At 38.4% G+C, this 14,598-nt stretch overlaps 1 protein-coding gene across 1 annotated transcript in view; it reads right to left on the reverse strand.

The window, feature by feature from the left end:
• pros (homeobox protein prospero) overlaps positions 1-13,750 on the reverse strand; it is a 236,045-nt gene extending 222,295 nt beyond the window's left edge. Inside the window, exon 1 of the mRNA XM_089235706.1 lies at positions 13,094-13,750. The gene's annotated coding sequence lies outside the window, so the exon portion shown is untranslated. The remainder of the gene's footprint in view (positions 1-13,093) is intronic.
• Between the last annotated feature and the right edge of the window lie 848 nt (positions 13,751-14,598).

The following is a 14,598-nucleotide window of genomic DNA, read 5'->3' on the forward strand; positions in this document are numbered from 1 at the left end:
GCTTTCTGTGTTTGTAATCAAAAAAACATAAACTAGAATTAAACCGATCACTCAAAGCCAAGAACGAATACACTTTGCAACTTCACTAACGTTATTTTACAAAGCACAAACAACAGCCGTTAAAATTTCAAGACAAATTTGATAATTCAACTAATAGTATTGCTTATAAAAACATCAACTAATGCAATAATTTTTTTCATTCATCACATCAATCAAAAACCGGACACCGAAAAATTATAACAGTTTTATTTGATAGGTAGCAGCAGAAGTTGCAGTTCAAACATGTGTGTTTTCTATCATGTAATATAATAATATATTATGTATATATCATGTATATATAACAGTGGCTCTAAACCTCTTTTTAGCCCATGGCACCCTCATATTTTTTCCTCATGACCCAGGGGCCCTACCCTCATCTAGGAGTGAGATTTTGTGAGTAGAAAAGCAGGTCTGTGCAAGTGAAATAAAAGACAACGTGCCTCCATCTGAGGAAAAAAAAATTACGGGCACATTTCATGTACAAGTTTTAAAGAGCAAAAGTAAAGGCATTTTTCGAGCATCTCGATACTCATCATGAGTTATCCCCCTCTCATCCTGGAGCCGCTCCCCCCCCATCACTGAGATCTTTGGTGGGGCCTCTATAGTTAATTTACGGGGTGTAAAAAATATATAGTAGGTCTACAGGAATATAATTTTAAGATATCTCTAATCGGTTTCATCAAGTAAATCAAAATAAATTATAAACTTTTAATGAAAATTTTAATCGAATTGATCGAGTCGATTGACTCAACTAAAATTTTAAATTGCGATAACCAATTAATCGATTAACCGACCCGATTAAACGATAAATCGGACCAGCCCTAATGATAACCATTTTTTTTCCTTAAAAAAAATTCTCAAATAAATGTAAGCAACATCAGTGTCTGACTCACGTCTAATAGCATTAGTATTATTGAAAAATACAAAAAAGTATTTTCCCCCCATCTGTTTTCCTCACAAAACAAGGGAAAAATAGTCTAAACACCAAAAATTGACAAGAAAGGAACCTCCAGTTGTGGGCGAGAGAAATTGGGTAACACATTCTCCCGATGAGACAGAGCGAAACAGGGGGAAAAACTAATAGCTTTTCGAATGGGGGAGAATAAAAACATTTTTTTTAGGGGGAATATAGGAGGGAAAAACTTACATAATTTTATAATATACATGAAATAGCTATTAACACCCCGCGAACTGAACTGCGAAAATCACCACCACCAGGGTGTAATTGTCTTCTATTCATTGATGGGTAAAAAGGTAGGGATATAGTCGGAATAATAGGAAATGAATTTAGAAGCGTTTAGCTTCGTGAAAGGCTCTGATAATTCATGTTTTTATGGCCGCATGTGAATTTGCCTTTCAATCCTACGAGAAATTTAATTCTTCTCCACGAAAATAGGGGGAACGTATTAAATTACAATATCGATAGAAACCCTGTAGAGCAGGCTCAATGCTGTTTTAGGCATTCATGTTCGGTATTTAGCTTCTATGAAAAAAAAAATGGATTTGTAGATTCAGAAATAAACTTAATATTAGATTTATCTAAATTTTAACATCAAAATATTTCGTTCAATCACTCGAAAACTTTTTCCCATTATGCACTGCCTAAAAACAAAAAAGTTACCAGCCATCTGCGTGAGTATGCAATGTATAGTTTTTCTGGTTTTTTTTTTTTTTTCACCGAGCACAACTCTGGTCTACCGCCATGAGCTATATAGTGATATGCGTGAATTTTTAGTGCTGACATTTCTCAAACTACGAATGAACTGTAATAATTGAATATCGGTATCGATGTAAGTTTCTTACTTTCTGTGGCGAGATACTTAACTTCATGACCGAATAGCGGCAATGTATAGTTTTGAACTGGTAGAGCTCCAGATCATTTGTTAATCTTTCAACTATTACGAAGAAGAAAAAGTTCATTGCAAATACGGAGAAATGGAAAAACCGCGAGACATCCAGGTTCTGTCGAAAGAAGCGACGTAAGCACTTCGGCCCTCAGAGGAACCCAGACACCTCCGGCGAAACCACAATTGCAAGTACAGACAATTTCAAAGCTTTTTAAATAATTCAAAAAAAAATTGACCCGAATTTTAAGATCATGGGATATCCGGACGCACTCTTGAAATTTAATGGATCTGATCAATCAATTTGTCGTTGCTTCTCTTGGTATGGACTCGGCCCTTTGATTTCTAAGCATGTAATTTCAACTTCAGCGTCATATTGTGACGTTATGGACAACTCTACTTTACCTAAGCTGTGGGTATTTTCTGTTGGAATAGGTTACCTAACATGGCAACTGATTGCTCAAAACGATCCTATAGATATGTTTTGTTTCTAGAGATAGTTCTCAAAAAATGTCGTTGTTTTTTTTGTTTTTTTTCAGAACTACTAATTATTGTTCTTATTACTCTATGAAGGGGGAATAAGAACACCGGCATTCTATATTATAATTCAAGGTTTGTGGTGTCACAAGTGCCATTTATACCCATCATTACAGAAAGAGTACCGACAAGGAAAGAGTCCCAAGGTGACGTCTTCAAAAAGATTTAAAAAAGTTACCACTGATTCTACTCCTTTAAATAAGGACAAAAATATTCAAAAACCCAGTAAAATTATCATGGATCACTCAAAAAGAATGTAAATCTTATTATTTTGAACGCCAACAGAGGCCAAGAAAGTATTTAAAAAGCCCGCAAACCCCTAAAGTTTTATTCTGATGTCATTCAAACAACACATGGTCAAGTATTGCACAGACAAAGAAAGGTGTCATTTTCAATAACTTTTTGTGTATATATATATATATATATATATAATGTGTTTCTGGGTGAGATCAATGCACTTAATTTTTTGAGGATGACACCCCCAGACCCTTTCCTTGTGAGAATGTGTTCTTTTCTAGGGGGAAGACGTGACAAAGAAGTTTGGATGGCTCTGAGCAATGAATGTCAATGTCCTTATTCCTCGTGAATGACTGTAGGAAGAACAATAACCAGTGGTCTGAGACCAGAACCAACAGAAAACAATCCAGTTGCTGCTATCAGGACAATTATTAGCAGGTGACCACTGTCCGAAACATGTCCATTTTGCGAAGCCAGACTTTGAACCCAGTCCGATTCGCATTTATATAAGAACATGAAAATTTGAATTTAGAAGGAAAGTGTGACTATGCAATAACCAAAATTTCAAACCGCAGAAAATTCGGTGTCGACTATCCTGGAGACTTTGGCATCTACTCCGCCACCTATCGGAAGAAGATGTACGTACCGCACGCATACATTTACACTAACCCATCTTAATACGTGGTCCGTGATGTATAAATGAGCACTTTTCGTGCTCATATGCATATCTGCGACCGACCAAACACACCGTTTTACCTTCCGATTTCCTTCATTAAAACTCTGAGAGGGAGCAGAATGAGGGAGGGCGTCAGAGTCGTAACCGAGGCGATAATTGAGTTGTAAAATCATCGCGGCGAGGGAGGGAGGTAGGGCGCCCTTGCCTCCCCATCCTCCTCCTCCTCCTCCTCCTCCTTCCCGCAGGATATTATTTTCAGTCTGCGGTAAATTAATCGCTAATGGGGCTTGGCAAGATTCTCATTTGCTTAAGAATAATAACGACGTTGCCGCACCGACTTTACGACAAAATGGTCGCGTCGCGGCGGAAAAGATTCAAGAACGAACGGGAGAGAGAGAGGTAAGGAAATCATTTCCTGAAAATAAACTTCGCGAGAAAACACTTAAAGATATTTCTCTTACGATTTTAATAGGAATTTCGCGCTTCCGGCGTCTTTCCGCGTAAATTATGCATAACGCGTTACGCAACTCCCGATTTAGCGATTTTTATACATTGTCACTTTCGTGATATTATTTTGTGGTTAATGTGTTCGGTAAATTATTGTTCGTTTAGGGAAATGTGTTCAATATAAATTTCATTGAGGGAAAAATTTATAGAAAATCCCGTTTCAACGAATATCGTTATAACCGAAATTTCGTTTTAACGAACACTTTTCTAATTGTGAAAAGATAAGTTTGTATCGGAACAATGCAAAACCAAATTGAATTCCTTTATAACGAAATTTCGTTATAACGAAGCGATTTCTCCGGTCTCTTGGAGTTCGTTATAACGGGATTCGACTGTATACCTAATTTTGTTTGGACCAATGCCTTATAGAAGTTTAAAAATACTGTATATAAAAATATAATGTTAAAAATAATAAAAATGCATCATGTGCAAATAAATAAATACATAATATATATATATATGTTATGGTGAATGTGATAAATCAGTCATTATACATAATTACTGGTTATTATGCATACTTACAACTCGTCTTATTAAGTTTGATAAACCTATCGCTTTCACCGGAGAATTTACATAACGCCCAAGCATCGTTGGTGAATTTGAAAAACACTGAAAACATTATCACTTTTACCGGCGATTATGCATAATAGCCAAGTGTCGTTGGTAAATTTGATAAATACTTGAAATTTTACTATCGTACCCCGATTTATCATCTTTATAAACGACGCGATAATTGGGTATTATGTAGAATTGCCGGTAAAAGTGATAATTTTTAATGGGGGGGGGGGAACAGCACCATCTATAGTGAAAATGAATGTTTCCAATTTTTTTTTATTTTCATTCCAAAAAACACTTACATTATATCATGGGGGATTCATGCTTATATTACATAATATATTATTCATATTTTTGAAATATTTCAGAACTTTTGAGACACCCTGTATGTTAAGACCTCAAAACCAACAAAATAAAATAAGAGTGTAGATCATATATGCTCAACCCATGACCAGCGGGCCTAATGTGGCTCCCGGTGTCATCTGATGAGAATCGTGACCTCAAACCTATGAAAATGAACTAAACGGCACATTTATAGATAATGCGTGACCCGGGCACATTAAGGTACCTGCATCACAGTTCCACATCAATTAAGTGACCCGCGGCAAAGTTTACGGATCATTGAGTGGCCCGCAACGCAGTTCCACAGCACCTCAGCTGACCGCGGTTCAGTTTCACATTATTCAGCAAATACGTGCAAAAAGCCGCTGAATAATTCTCATTTAAGGAACCCGATCAAGGGTGCCATTATTTAAAAGATAGTGAAAAGAGTATTTTGTCATGTTTTTTATTACCATAGTCTTTTTCGAAAACCAGGAAAACTACGGGTAAAATATTTTCCAAAAAATCCTAATTCAATAAAGACTTAAATGGGAGGGGAAAAAGCTCGGCTGTTAATTTATGGAGACCGAAAAACAATTAAATTTTTTGCTCGTTGGGAAAAGACAAAAGAAAAAAAACGTCAATTTTCTAAACGAAAATCCTTATTAAATATACAACAAAAAAAAACAAGAAAGACAAAGAATAGACAATGGTGGTTCAGAGAGAGAGAGAGTTCTAGAAACGGAACCGAGCATCCGAAGTGGGAGCCCCCAAAAGTTGGTGGCGATGATGGTGGAAACTAGAACACCGACAAGTAAAAAACCCAGGACGAAAAAAAATTATACCGAAAGAGCATTTCCCCCTGCGCAACAAAACCCTACGCGGCCGGTCCGAACAACTTCCGGAGAACGGAACGTCCCGGATATTACTTCCGGGCCGACTTCCTCTGATCCATTGTTTCTTAACGTTGGACATTATTTACTTGGGAGGAGTAAGAGCTACACACACACACGCGCGCGCGCTCGCGCCAGGGCCCCCCCTGCAACAACCGAAAATCTTGTACATAGTTAGAAAGCACAGCGGCGGTAACTCCTTTAACTTCACGAAGATTAATTTGCATGTCGCCTGAGTACAAATTAACATGCCGCGAGAAATTAAAATTAATCGTCGCGAGCCACTTTTGCTTGAACGGATAAATACGGTTCGTGGGAGAAAGAGATGTTGGCCAAGGCTTTTTGGGCGCTTCTCGTTCCCCCCCCCCCCCACACACACACACACCTCTTATTAAGGCTCGCGCTGTTTGCCCGGAACTTAGCAAAGACTTAGCGAGTTCTTAAAACAATAGATGGAAGACAGTAATAAGTTCTTATTTGAGAGTTTTATTGAAGCAATTCCTACATTATCATGGGATGAAGTACCCACAGTACTATGTATCTCAACTAGAAGAAGCTTCCGGGACGTAGAGCCGCTGTCCGCGCGGAATTGTTGCAAATTTTTTGTCTGTATCAGTGATTTTCAACCCGGGAAGACCGTGTGGCTCCCGCATTGCAGTCATGGGACTCAAGAGGCCACGGATGAAAATCAAGTGGGAAGGGAAGTCATGAAAGGCAGAGCCTTATGAGTATGTGACCGCACCTGTCGCACAGGACCACACGCTTTCTGGCTATTATATATATTAAAAAAGTGGTCTGAGTGTCAACTACTAAAAATAAAAATTAATCTTGAAGAAATTTATTGTCTCGTGAAGGGGCCCGGAGTCATATCTAGGGAAGGTAATTGGTGCTAAGGGTACAATATGCATCCCCCCTTTTGACATCTAAAATCGTAGAGGGGGAGGGGCACAAGAGTAGATGTTTTACCCGAGTGACTGAAAGGATTTCTTTCGTGGGCTCAAAGGGCCCAGAGCTCCCTAACCCAACGGGGGGGGGGGGAGTGAATTATTGAGTTCTTTCGTCAATTCTAGAATTATTTTTTTCATTAATTCTGAATTTCCATTAATCCTGGAATTATTTCTTTCATTAATTCAGGGCTTGTTTCTTCAATCAATTCTGGAATTATTTCTTTTCAATTAATTCTGAATATATATTCCAGGACAAAATTGGCACTCAACATTTTTATTACCCCGAAATTTTCAAGAAGCCTCACTATTATTCCGTGCCCAGCGTCTGGTGAGGGTGGTTCTGATGATAAGTATGGAAGGGGATCCCCCGCAGACAGAGACGACCTCGTGGGGGGGGGGGGGGGCAACAACTGCGGCCGCTATAGGCCCAACGCTTAGAGGGCTTCGGACCCTGGACTGATGCAAAGCACCTTACTTCCGTTACCTCAAAAGAGGCAGAGTTGCGCCGGAAAAGTTAGCAAAGATTTATAGTGTTAACTTCCCTTGCCCCGAGCTCGCAAGTATCGAATCATTCGCGTCGTTCTCCCCATGAAGACAACCATCAACTCGATACAACGTACAAGCCATTTGACTAAAATGTATAGCTGAAATACACGAGGAGGAAGGGGAGGACTCCACAATTATTTACACGCCGGACACCCCGTCTGGTAAAGGACTCCTGGCCAAATAGATCTGTGTGGGGAAAACATATAGGATATGAAGAAATAAAGTTTTTAACAGAAAATATATAGTGGAAAATTACTACTTTAACAGTCCAGTAGAACCAGTGGCATCTTAACGCTTAGATGACGTCAAAACTGACAGAGGAATGAATTTTATTCGATGAGTGCCAGACTCCGACGGCCTTTTCTGCACAACGGATGAAATTACTGAAATGTCACTGGAAACGTCTAACATAGACAGTCAAAACGTTTCGAACAATTTCGCCTAGACACATAGGCGTATACAGCAGAAGGAGCTGATCGCCTCCGTTCTGTGGGAAATTCGTACAGGGTGTCCCATAAATTCAAAAGTAGTTTAGAAATTCAGAAAAATTGAACAACTTGGTATATTCGAATGCGGATTGCGAAAAAGTTATTCTCACGAAGGGTATTTTTTTTGGTAAGGAAAAAAAACTCAAGTTATATTTTTTGTCGATAGAGGGCACTGCACTTAAGCAAGTCAGAATTCTGTATATTAACTTGTACCTGAATTGGTATATTTGAGAAAGCCATTTGTAAAAATAGTTATTCTCCCGAAAGGGTTTTTTTTTTTTTTTTTGAGTTCAAAAAAAATTAGTTCAAATTTATGTCGATAGAAGATGTTGCAAATTACTGGGAAATATGCAAATCAGAGCCCTACCATATGTGTGGTGTATGATGAACAGCTCATTTCTGAATTTTCCTATTACTCGCACTTACATAAGGTTTTCCATTGTGATGATAACAAATGAAGCACTATCCGTGAAGCTCTTTTATGCCCGAATTACCGGCTGAAGCTTTACGAGTGTTTTGGGACACAGAAGAGATTAAAGAAAGGTTCGGGTACAGAATTCTGCAATTTTCTTTCGTTCAGTGCCCTTTATCGACAAAACTTTGAAGTTTAGTTCCCCCATACCAAAAACTACTCATCCTTGAGAATAACTTTCTCGCAATGCGTATTCGAATATACCAATTCCTTCAATTTTTCTGAATTTCTAAACTATTTTCGAATTTATGGGACCCCCTACTACTAAACTACACATGCACCTCGTTCATATTTCTCTACGGAACTTCTAAAGAATTGGTACATGTTGGAATGTGTGTGAAAGTGTTGTGAACCTGACGTGAAATTTGTTTCTGTGTAATGCTTGTTATGTGCAGTGTGCTGCCATCCGCCACCAATTTTTCTCACTATGGCTGAAGTGAAAGGACTGAATAATTTTGTCGTTGTAGGCCTGTTGCTCTCTGTGGCGAGACTTTTTAACGGGGAGATCGGCTCGCATTCGCGCCTTGAAGTTGGAGACCTTATGGGACACTCTGTACGATTTTTCCATAGAACGGGAGGCGATCGGCTTCTTCTTCTGTATACGCCTATGTGCCTAGGCGAAATTGTTTGAAACGTTTTGACTATATCTATTTTAGACATTTCCAGCGAAATTTGAGTAATTTTATCCGTTGTTCAGGAACAATCGCATTCGAATATACCAATTCCTTCCATTTTTAAGAATTTTTAAACTATTTACAAATTAATAGGACACACACTGAAAATTCAATTCGTTTTTCCTAATTTTTTAATTTTTTTTTAAATTTCAGTACGGTCCTGGTGCGGCTGTCCGAGGTCAAAACAGACTCTACAGCCTGGAAGCTTCTATCGGACTTCGTATGAAACCCTGCATTCTCCAAATTCCCATCTCGTCATCGTCGATTTAATATTTAAAACAAGCGAAACATCAGAATGCACTTAAAAAAGGCCATCCGGGCCCGTCCCTGTAAATTCTCGCAATTATAAGGCCTTTTTTTCCCCCTCTCTTTTGGAAACGGCCTTCTATAACGGCCTCTTGGGACTAATAAAAAAATTCGAAGAGAAAGAAACAGAGAGACACACTGTTTTTGGTGTGTCTGGGGTTGATGATGATTCCTCTCTCTCTCTGGATTGAGTAATTCTCAATATTGCAATATAAAAAGCAAAACAGAAATGGTGGCGAGATGCATCTCTCTTGGGCAATGAGGGCAATTCTACGACTCGACTCGAGTGTCTCTATGTCTACGCATGTTATGTACATGGAAATGGATTAACAGAAACGCTGAGCTTTGGCTCGAAATCGAGGACGTCGCAGAAAAAAGGTTAATTTTTTTTTATTATTATTATTTATTTTAGTGTCTCGTCTATTTTTTCGCGGAATAGACGACACACAAACGTCCTCATTCTCAGTTTTACTTGATCAGCATTTTTTTTTTAAATTATTTATTACTGTTATTATCTAGAACGCACCTGTACCGAAATAAGAAGAAAACATTAACTTTTTATTATCAAAAATTCTCAGATAATTTTACCTAAATGATTATAATAATAAACAATAATGTGTGTCGCGGCGGGGACCGTTTCTGAACTCGTGTTTGCGCCGTCTCGGATTTTTCCTCAAATAGCGGTTGATGTCTTGGAAGAAAAACACCAAAGGGAGGCGGTGCTTTTGAAAGAAGGTTTAGCCAAAGAAAATCCAGTTGGCTACAATAAGACAGCAACGTCACGATCCAAGAAGGATGCGTGTAAGACAATGGGCCCGTCCTCCTTTTTCCGATTGTCTGTTTCTCCGCGTGCGTGCGCCTTCCGACGGTTTTGGTGTGTGGGCAGGGTCAGAAAACGTTTTAAAAAACGGCGTCGATGCCTTTTAAACAGGTACTAAGGGGTGCGGCAATGAGATATTAGACTCGACAAAAGCTATTTGAAATTGATATTGATTTCATTAAAAGGCAAAATGGAATTTCAAATTGACGTTGGTTTCTTAAACCGTTGCCAAAGGGATGCAAACGCAACGGGCCAATATCAGAAACAACAAAAACGGGATTTTAAAACGACATTGATGGTTTTTTTTTTTGAACTGGTGATAAGGAGGGTGCAGCAGCACCGGGAAGTAAAATATTAGACGCAGAAAATTAGGTATTTTCTCAAATATAATATATTTCTTAAACAGTTGCTAAAGGTGTAGAACAGGCATCTTCAACCCGTTGCTCGCGAGCACCACGATGCTCCCTGAAGTATACAGAATACTCGATGCTCGTGTCCGATTTCGTGCTCGCGAACACTTGAGATCAACGTTGCAATTAAACACCTCGGAGGAATTGCATTCAAGAATTGAAATCATCGTCGTTTCATGCATTCGTATTAAACTTGCTGTAAGGGTGCTCTTCTTTTGATGATGGGTACAGGCAGTGCTCGCGATTGTAAAAAGGTTGAAGACCTCTGGTGTAGAAGCACAATCTAAATGTTTCGAGAGATTGGAAATCGCTAACGATTTAATCAGATTAACTACGTAATTTACGATCAAGGGTGAAATGTTTCCTCCAAACGCCAGTGTTATAAATTCAAACAAGTTTTCTCCGTTTTCTTTCTTCTCTCCTCGTCATAGCGATGTATTCTCTTCTACTATATACACATAAGAGTGAAAGAGAACAGGTAAGGGAGGGTGAAGAAAGAGATTTACTTCGTACCTGCTCTGTTATCTATTTATCTATGCTATTGTTTTCCTTTCATTTGTTTTTTTTTCTTCTAATTTTTTCCCTTCTCTTCTATTTCCTCTTCCTAACGTGCTGTTAGTTTAGAACAAAGTTACCAGATTTTATCACCGATTCATCAAATAGAGATCTTCCGAATTTCTTACCGATAGCTTGTAAGCGAATGGGTTAAGGGTAAAAACTAAACAGATTTTTCTCCCCTTCATAAGACCGGTCCATGTCCGTGGTCGTAAAATATTAGACACGGAAATGACATTCGTTTCTCAACCCTTTGAGCAGCACAGCAGAAATCACTAACCACCCCCCTCCCTTCCCCCCACCCCCCCACCTTCAAAAAATGCCACATCTTTTTTTAATGACTTTCTTCTGATTTTCAGCAAGTGCAAACTAAAGGGTATAGGGAAAAGTGTTCCATCGAGAAATCCGCTTTTACAGTATCTAGGCTAAGTCAATGCTAAAATAAGAGTATTTCAACGAAACGAGATATCTCGTCGATGCCTCTTAAAGGGTTAAACAGTCGCTAAAGATACAGATTGAACGGGCCGTAAAATATTCGACACAACGAAAAAGGAATTTTAAAACAGTTTTTTTTTTTTAACAGCTTCCAAAGTTGCAGCCGCATGGGGCTGTGAAATATCAGACACAGCACAAATGGGATTTTAACCTTTTATCTACTGACGGGTACTTTAAAGTAAAAGGTCAGAAAATTGGTTATGTACCAACTAATCTTTTAAAAACAAAATTTTTTTGCCTTTAATTATATTTAAATTGACCAACCAAACAATTTACATAATAACTAATATTATGTAAATAATTTATTATCGTTATCATTATTTATTATCATTATACAGTCTTTATATATATATATTTTTTTTTTGTTTGTTATCATTATTTTCTTTTTATTTTTCATAATGTGGTAGACTAAAGGATTAACACGAAATTCGTTTCTTAAACAGATGCTAAGGGAGCTGACGTAACGGACCTTGATATATTAAACTCGGCAATAACAAGATTTTAAAATGATATTGACGACGTACAGAATGAAATTTTTTAATTTAACTGCCTTAAAACTCTATCAGACACAGTATCTAGATATGCCCCTTCGAAAATATCGCAATCTTTTCACTGTAACACTGGAAGTGAATCATTACATTTCCAGTGTCATGATATTCCAGCGTCAAAATATTAGTTTCATAATCAAAAAATTACTTGCGGCTCCCCCTGACCAATCTTGTGACGTGAAGGAGAGCAGCAAGAATTCAGTCATCACTGGACTAATTAAATGTCCCAGTAACATCACGATACTGATAAATATACGAAATATTTGTAAAAAAAAAAATTACATTTCTGATTTTCAGTGAATCAATCACGTAGACATACATGTATAACAACTTTAAAAGCTGCCCACCATGTTAATATTTTCTTTCGAGACAAATCTCTACAATTATTTATCCATCTAATGCATGGGCCCAACAAGACTCTAGGGCTATGGCCTAGGTTACCTAGGCATAAATAAAAATTAGTGGAAACAGTGGCGTAATGAGTGGATCTGAAAGGGAATTGATACGAGGCATAGTTTAAGAACCCTTAGGTTAAACCATTGAACTGTATCAAACATTTTAATGGTCCTTGAGTCTTAAAACGATGAGAAACGCCGACAAAAAAACAACATTAAATGTAGAAAATTTAACATCACACGAGGCGGTACTTTTCTTATAGAATACTTTAGAACACAATACAAATCATACAAACGCGATGATAAAAAATTATTTTGGTTAATTCGGAAAACACGGTAAAACCCTTCTTTTGCGGACACCGACGGGACAGAGAAAATCGTCCGTAAAAGTGATGACCGGAAAAAAAAGAGGGTTCTTGTTGAAGACGTCAACCCTTTGAACGGCATTGACGAGATATCTCGCCTCCTTAAAAACCTGTTGTTCCGGCAAGCCCAGATATTTTGTGAATTTGACTTCTCAATGAAACACTTCTTTTCCTATACCCTCAGTTTCCACCTGCTGAAAATTGGAAAAACGTTTCAATCAAATTTGTAATGTTTCATTAAAAAACAAAAAAATATCCGGTATTTTAAAGGGGGTTTAGTGATTTCTGCTGTAAATGTCCCTTTTTTAAAGGGTTAAAATAAAAGGTAATTATTACTCGTAAAAAAAGGGTGACCGCTTTTGCGAAATGGATGTTAATGGGGACGACTGTATATAAATGTTTTATGCTTCTTGAAATTTCTTATTGTAATGAAATATAATGGATTTGTAATTAGATGACTTACCTGCGTGATTTGGGACGTTGCCTGAAGAGAGCGGGCGGTCGTCGTTCGTTTGCGTTGTTGTCCGGAAAAACAGAGGATGTTCCGGAACAAGGATCCCGAAAAGGAAGGCGGAGTCCTTAAGAAGGAGATTGAAGATGTAGGCGGATCAAGATGCACGTCTCTTGAACGGTGTCACATCCCACCTAAAGAAAAAGGCATGCGCCGTACGAACTTCCCGGGATTCCTTGAGCGAATGGGACGACGCCGAATAAGATCTCGGACCCAAACGGTCCCAACGTTTCCAGAGTCCCTAAACTACAATTCATCCACCACCACCACCAGCAGCAGCAACTCCTCCTCGTGTTCTTTTTCCCCCTCCGTTCCAACAACGTCTTTGAGATGATTCTCGGCCGGCCAAAGAGAATCGCAGAACTTTTATTCACTCCTCCCACGCCATTGATCTTCCAGCATCTCTCCGCCACTGCTGCAATACCGACGTCAAGGAAGACGTAGTTTCTTGTTCGGTTTTTTTCGGTTTTTTTTAGGAAACCATGAATGGGTGGAGCGAATAAATTTTTCTTCCACCTTTTGTATTGGCGTGAGATTGTCTCGGGGACATCCAACGGCAAATTAAGGTAGACGACGACGAGGACGATGGAACGGACTCTCTCTCATCCACATGTGGCGTGTCTCGGCTTGTTATGAACTGTCCCCTTCAATTACTCCACTCGCACGCCTTCCCATTACTCCACTGGAGACGGAGTGATACGCATGCGCCGTGGAATGACCACGTGGATCTGTTTTGTGGCGCTATTTTCGAAGGCGAGTCCTCAAATGTAGACACAATCGGAGTTTTGCAAACTAAGCGCATTTAAATCAAAGCTTTATGTTATTTTTTAGAAAACCGACGAAACACTAATTTACCTTAGGAAGCATATTCTTAAACTTCGAATACAGAGTAATCTCGTTACAGTAACGTTCTGAGGACGAATAAAATAGTATCATTGTAGAGTACAGAGTTGCACAAATATTTCAGTCCGTGGACCAGATATGCGATAATTCTGCTCGGGGGCCGGAAACTTGTATATATAGGGTGACCATATGAACCGTATTTACGGGATACTCTCGTATGTTTGGTCGTGCCGAAATGTGTCAATAAGATGTGTTTTGATTTTCAACGAGGCTTACTAGAATTTGCGAAATCATGAAATTGAAAATTCCTGACTTGTATAAATTATTGCCGTCTCCTTTGATAATTGTTTGGCCGCAATTTTCAACTTTATTTGCCTTTGACAGTTTTTTGGATTTTAATTGGTGATTTTACTTATCTTTAACATTTTCTTTTGGCTATAATTGACAACATAACTAGCCTTTGAAAAATTCTTGGCTGTAGAAACTTCACTTTCCTCTGACAGTTTTAAGAGATAGCTGATGATAACCTGCATGGATCGCGATTCCCCATATTTTTTTTATAAATGAAATATGGTCAGCTTAGCCATTTATCATATTTATACTTTTATCAGAAC

Source organism: Pholcus phalangioides, unplaced genomic scaffold (genome assembly GCF_987345545.1).
Source record: "Pholcus phalangioides strain wild (caught in Gottingen) unplaced genomic scaffold, Ppha-v1.0 ptg000009l_1, whole genome shotgun sequence".
Classification (NCBI taxonomy): domain Eukaryota; kingdom Metazoa; phylum Arthropoda; class Arachnida; order Araneae; family Pholcidae; genus Pholcus; species Pholcus phalangioides.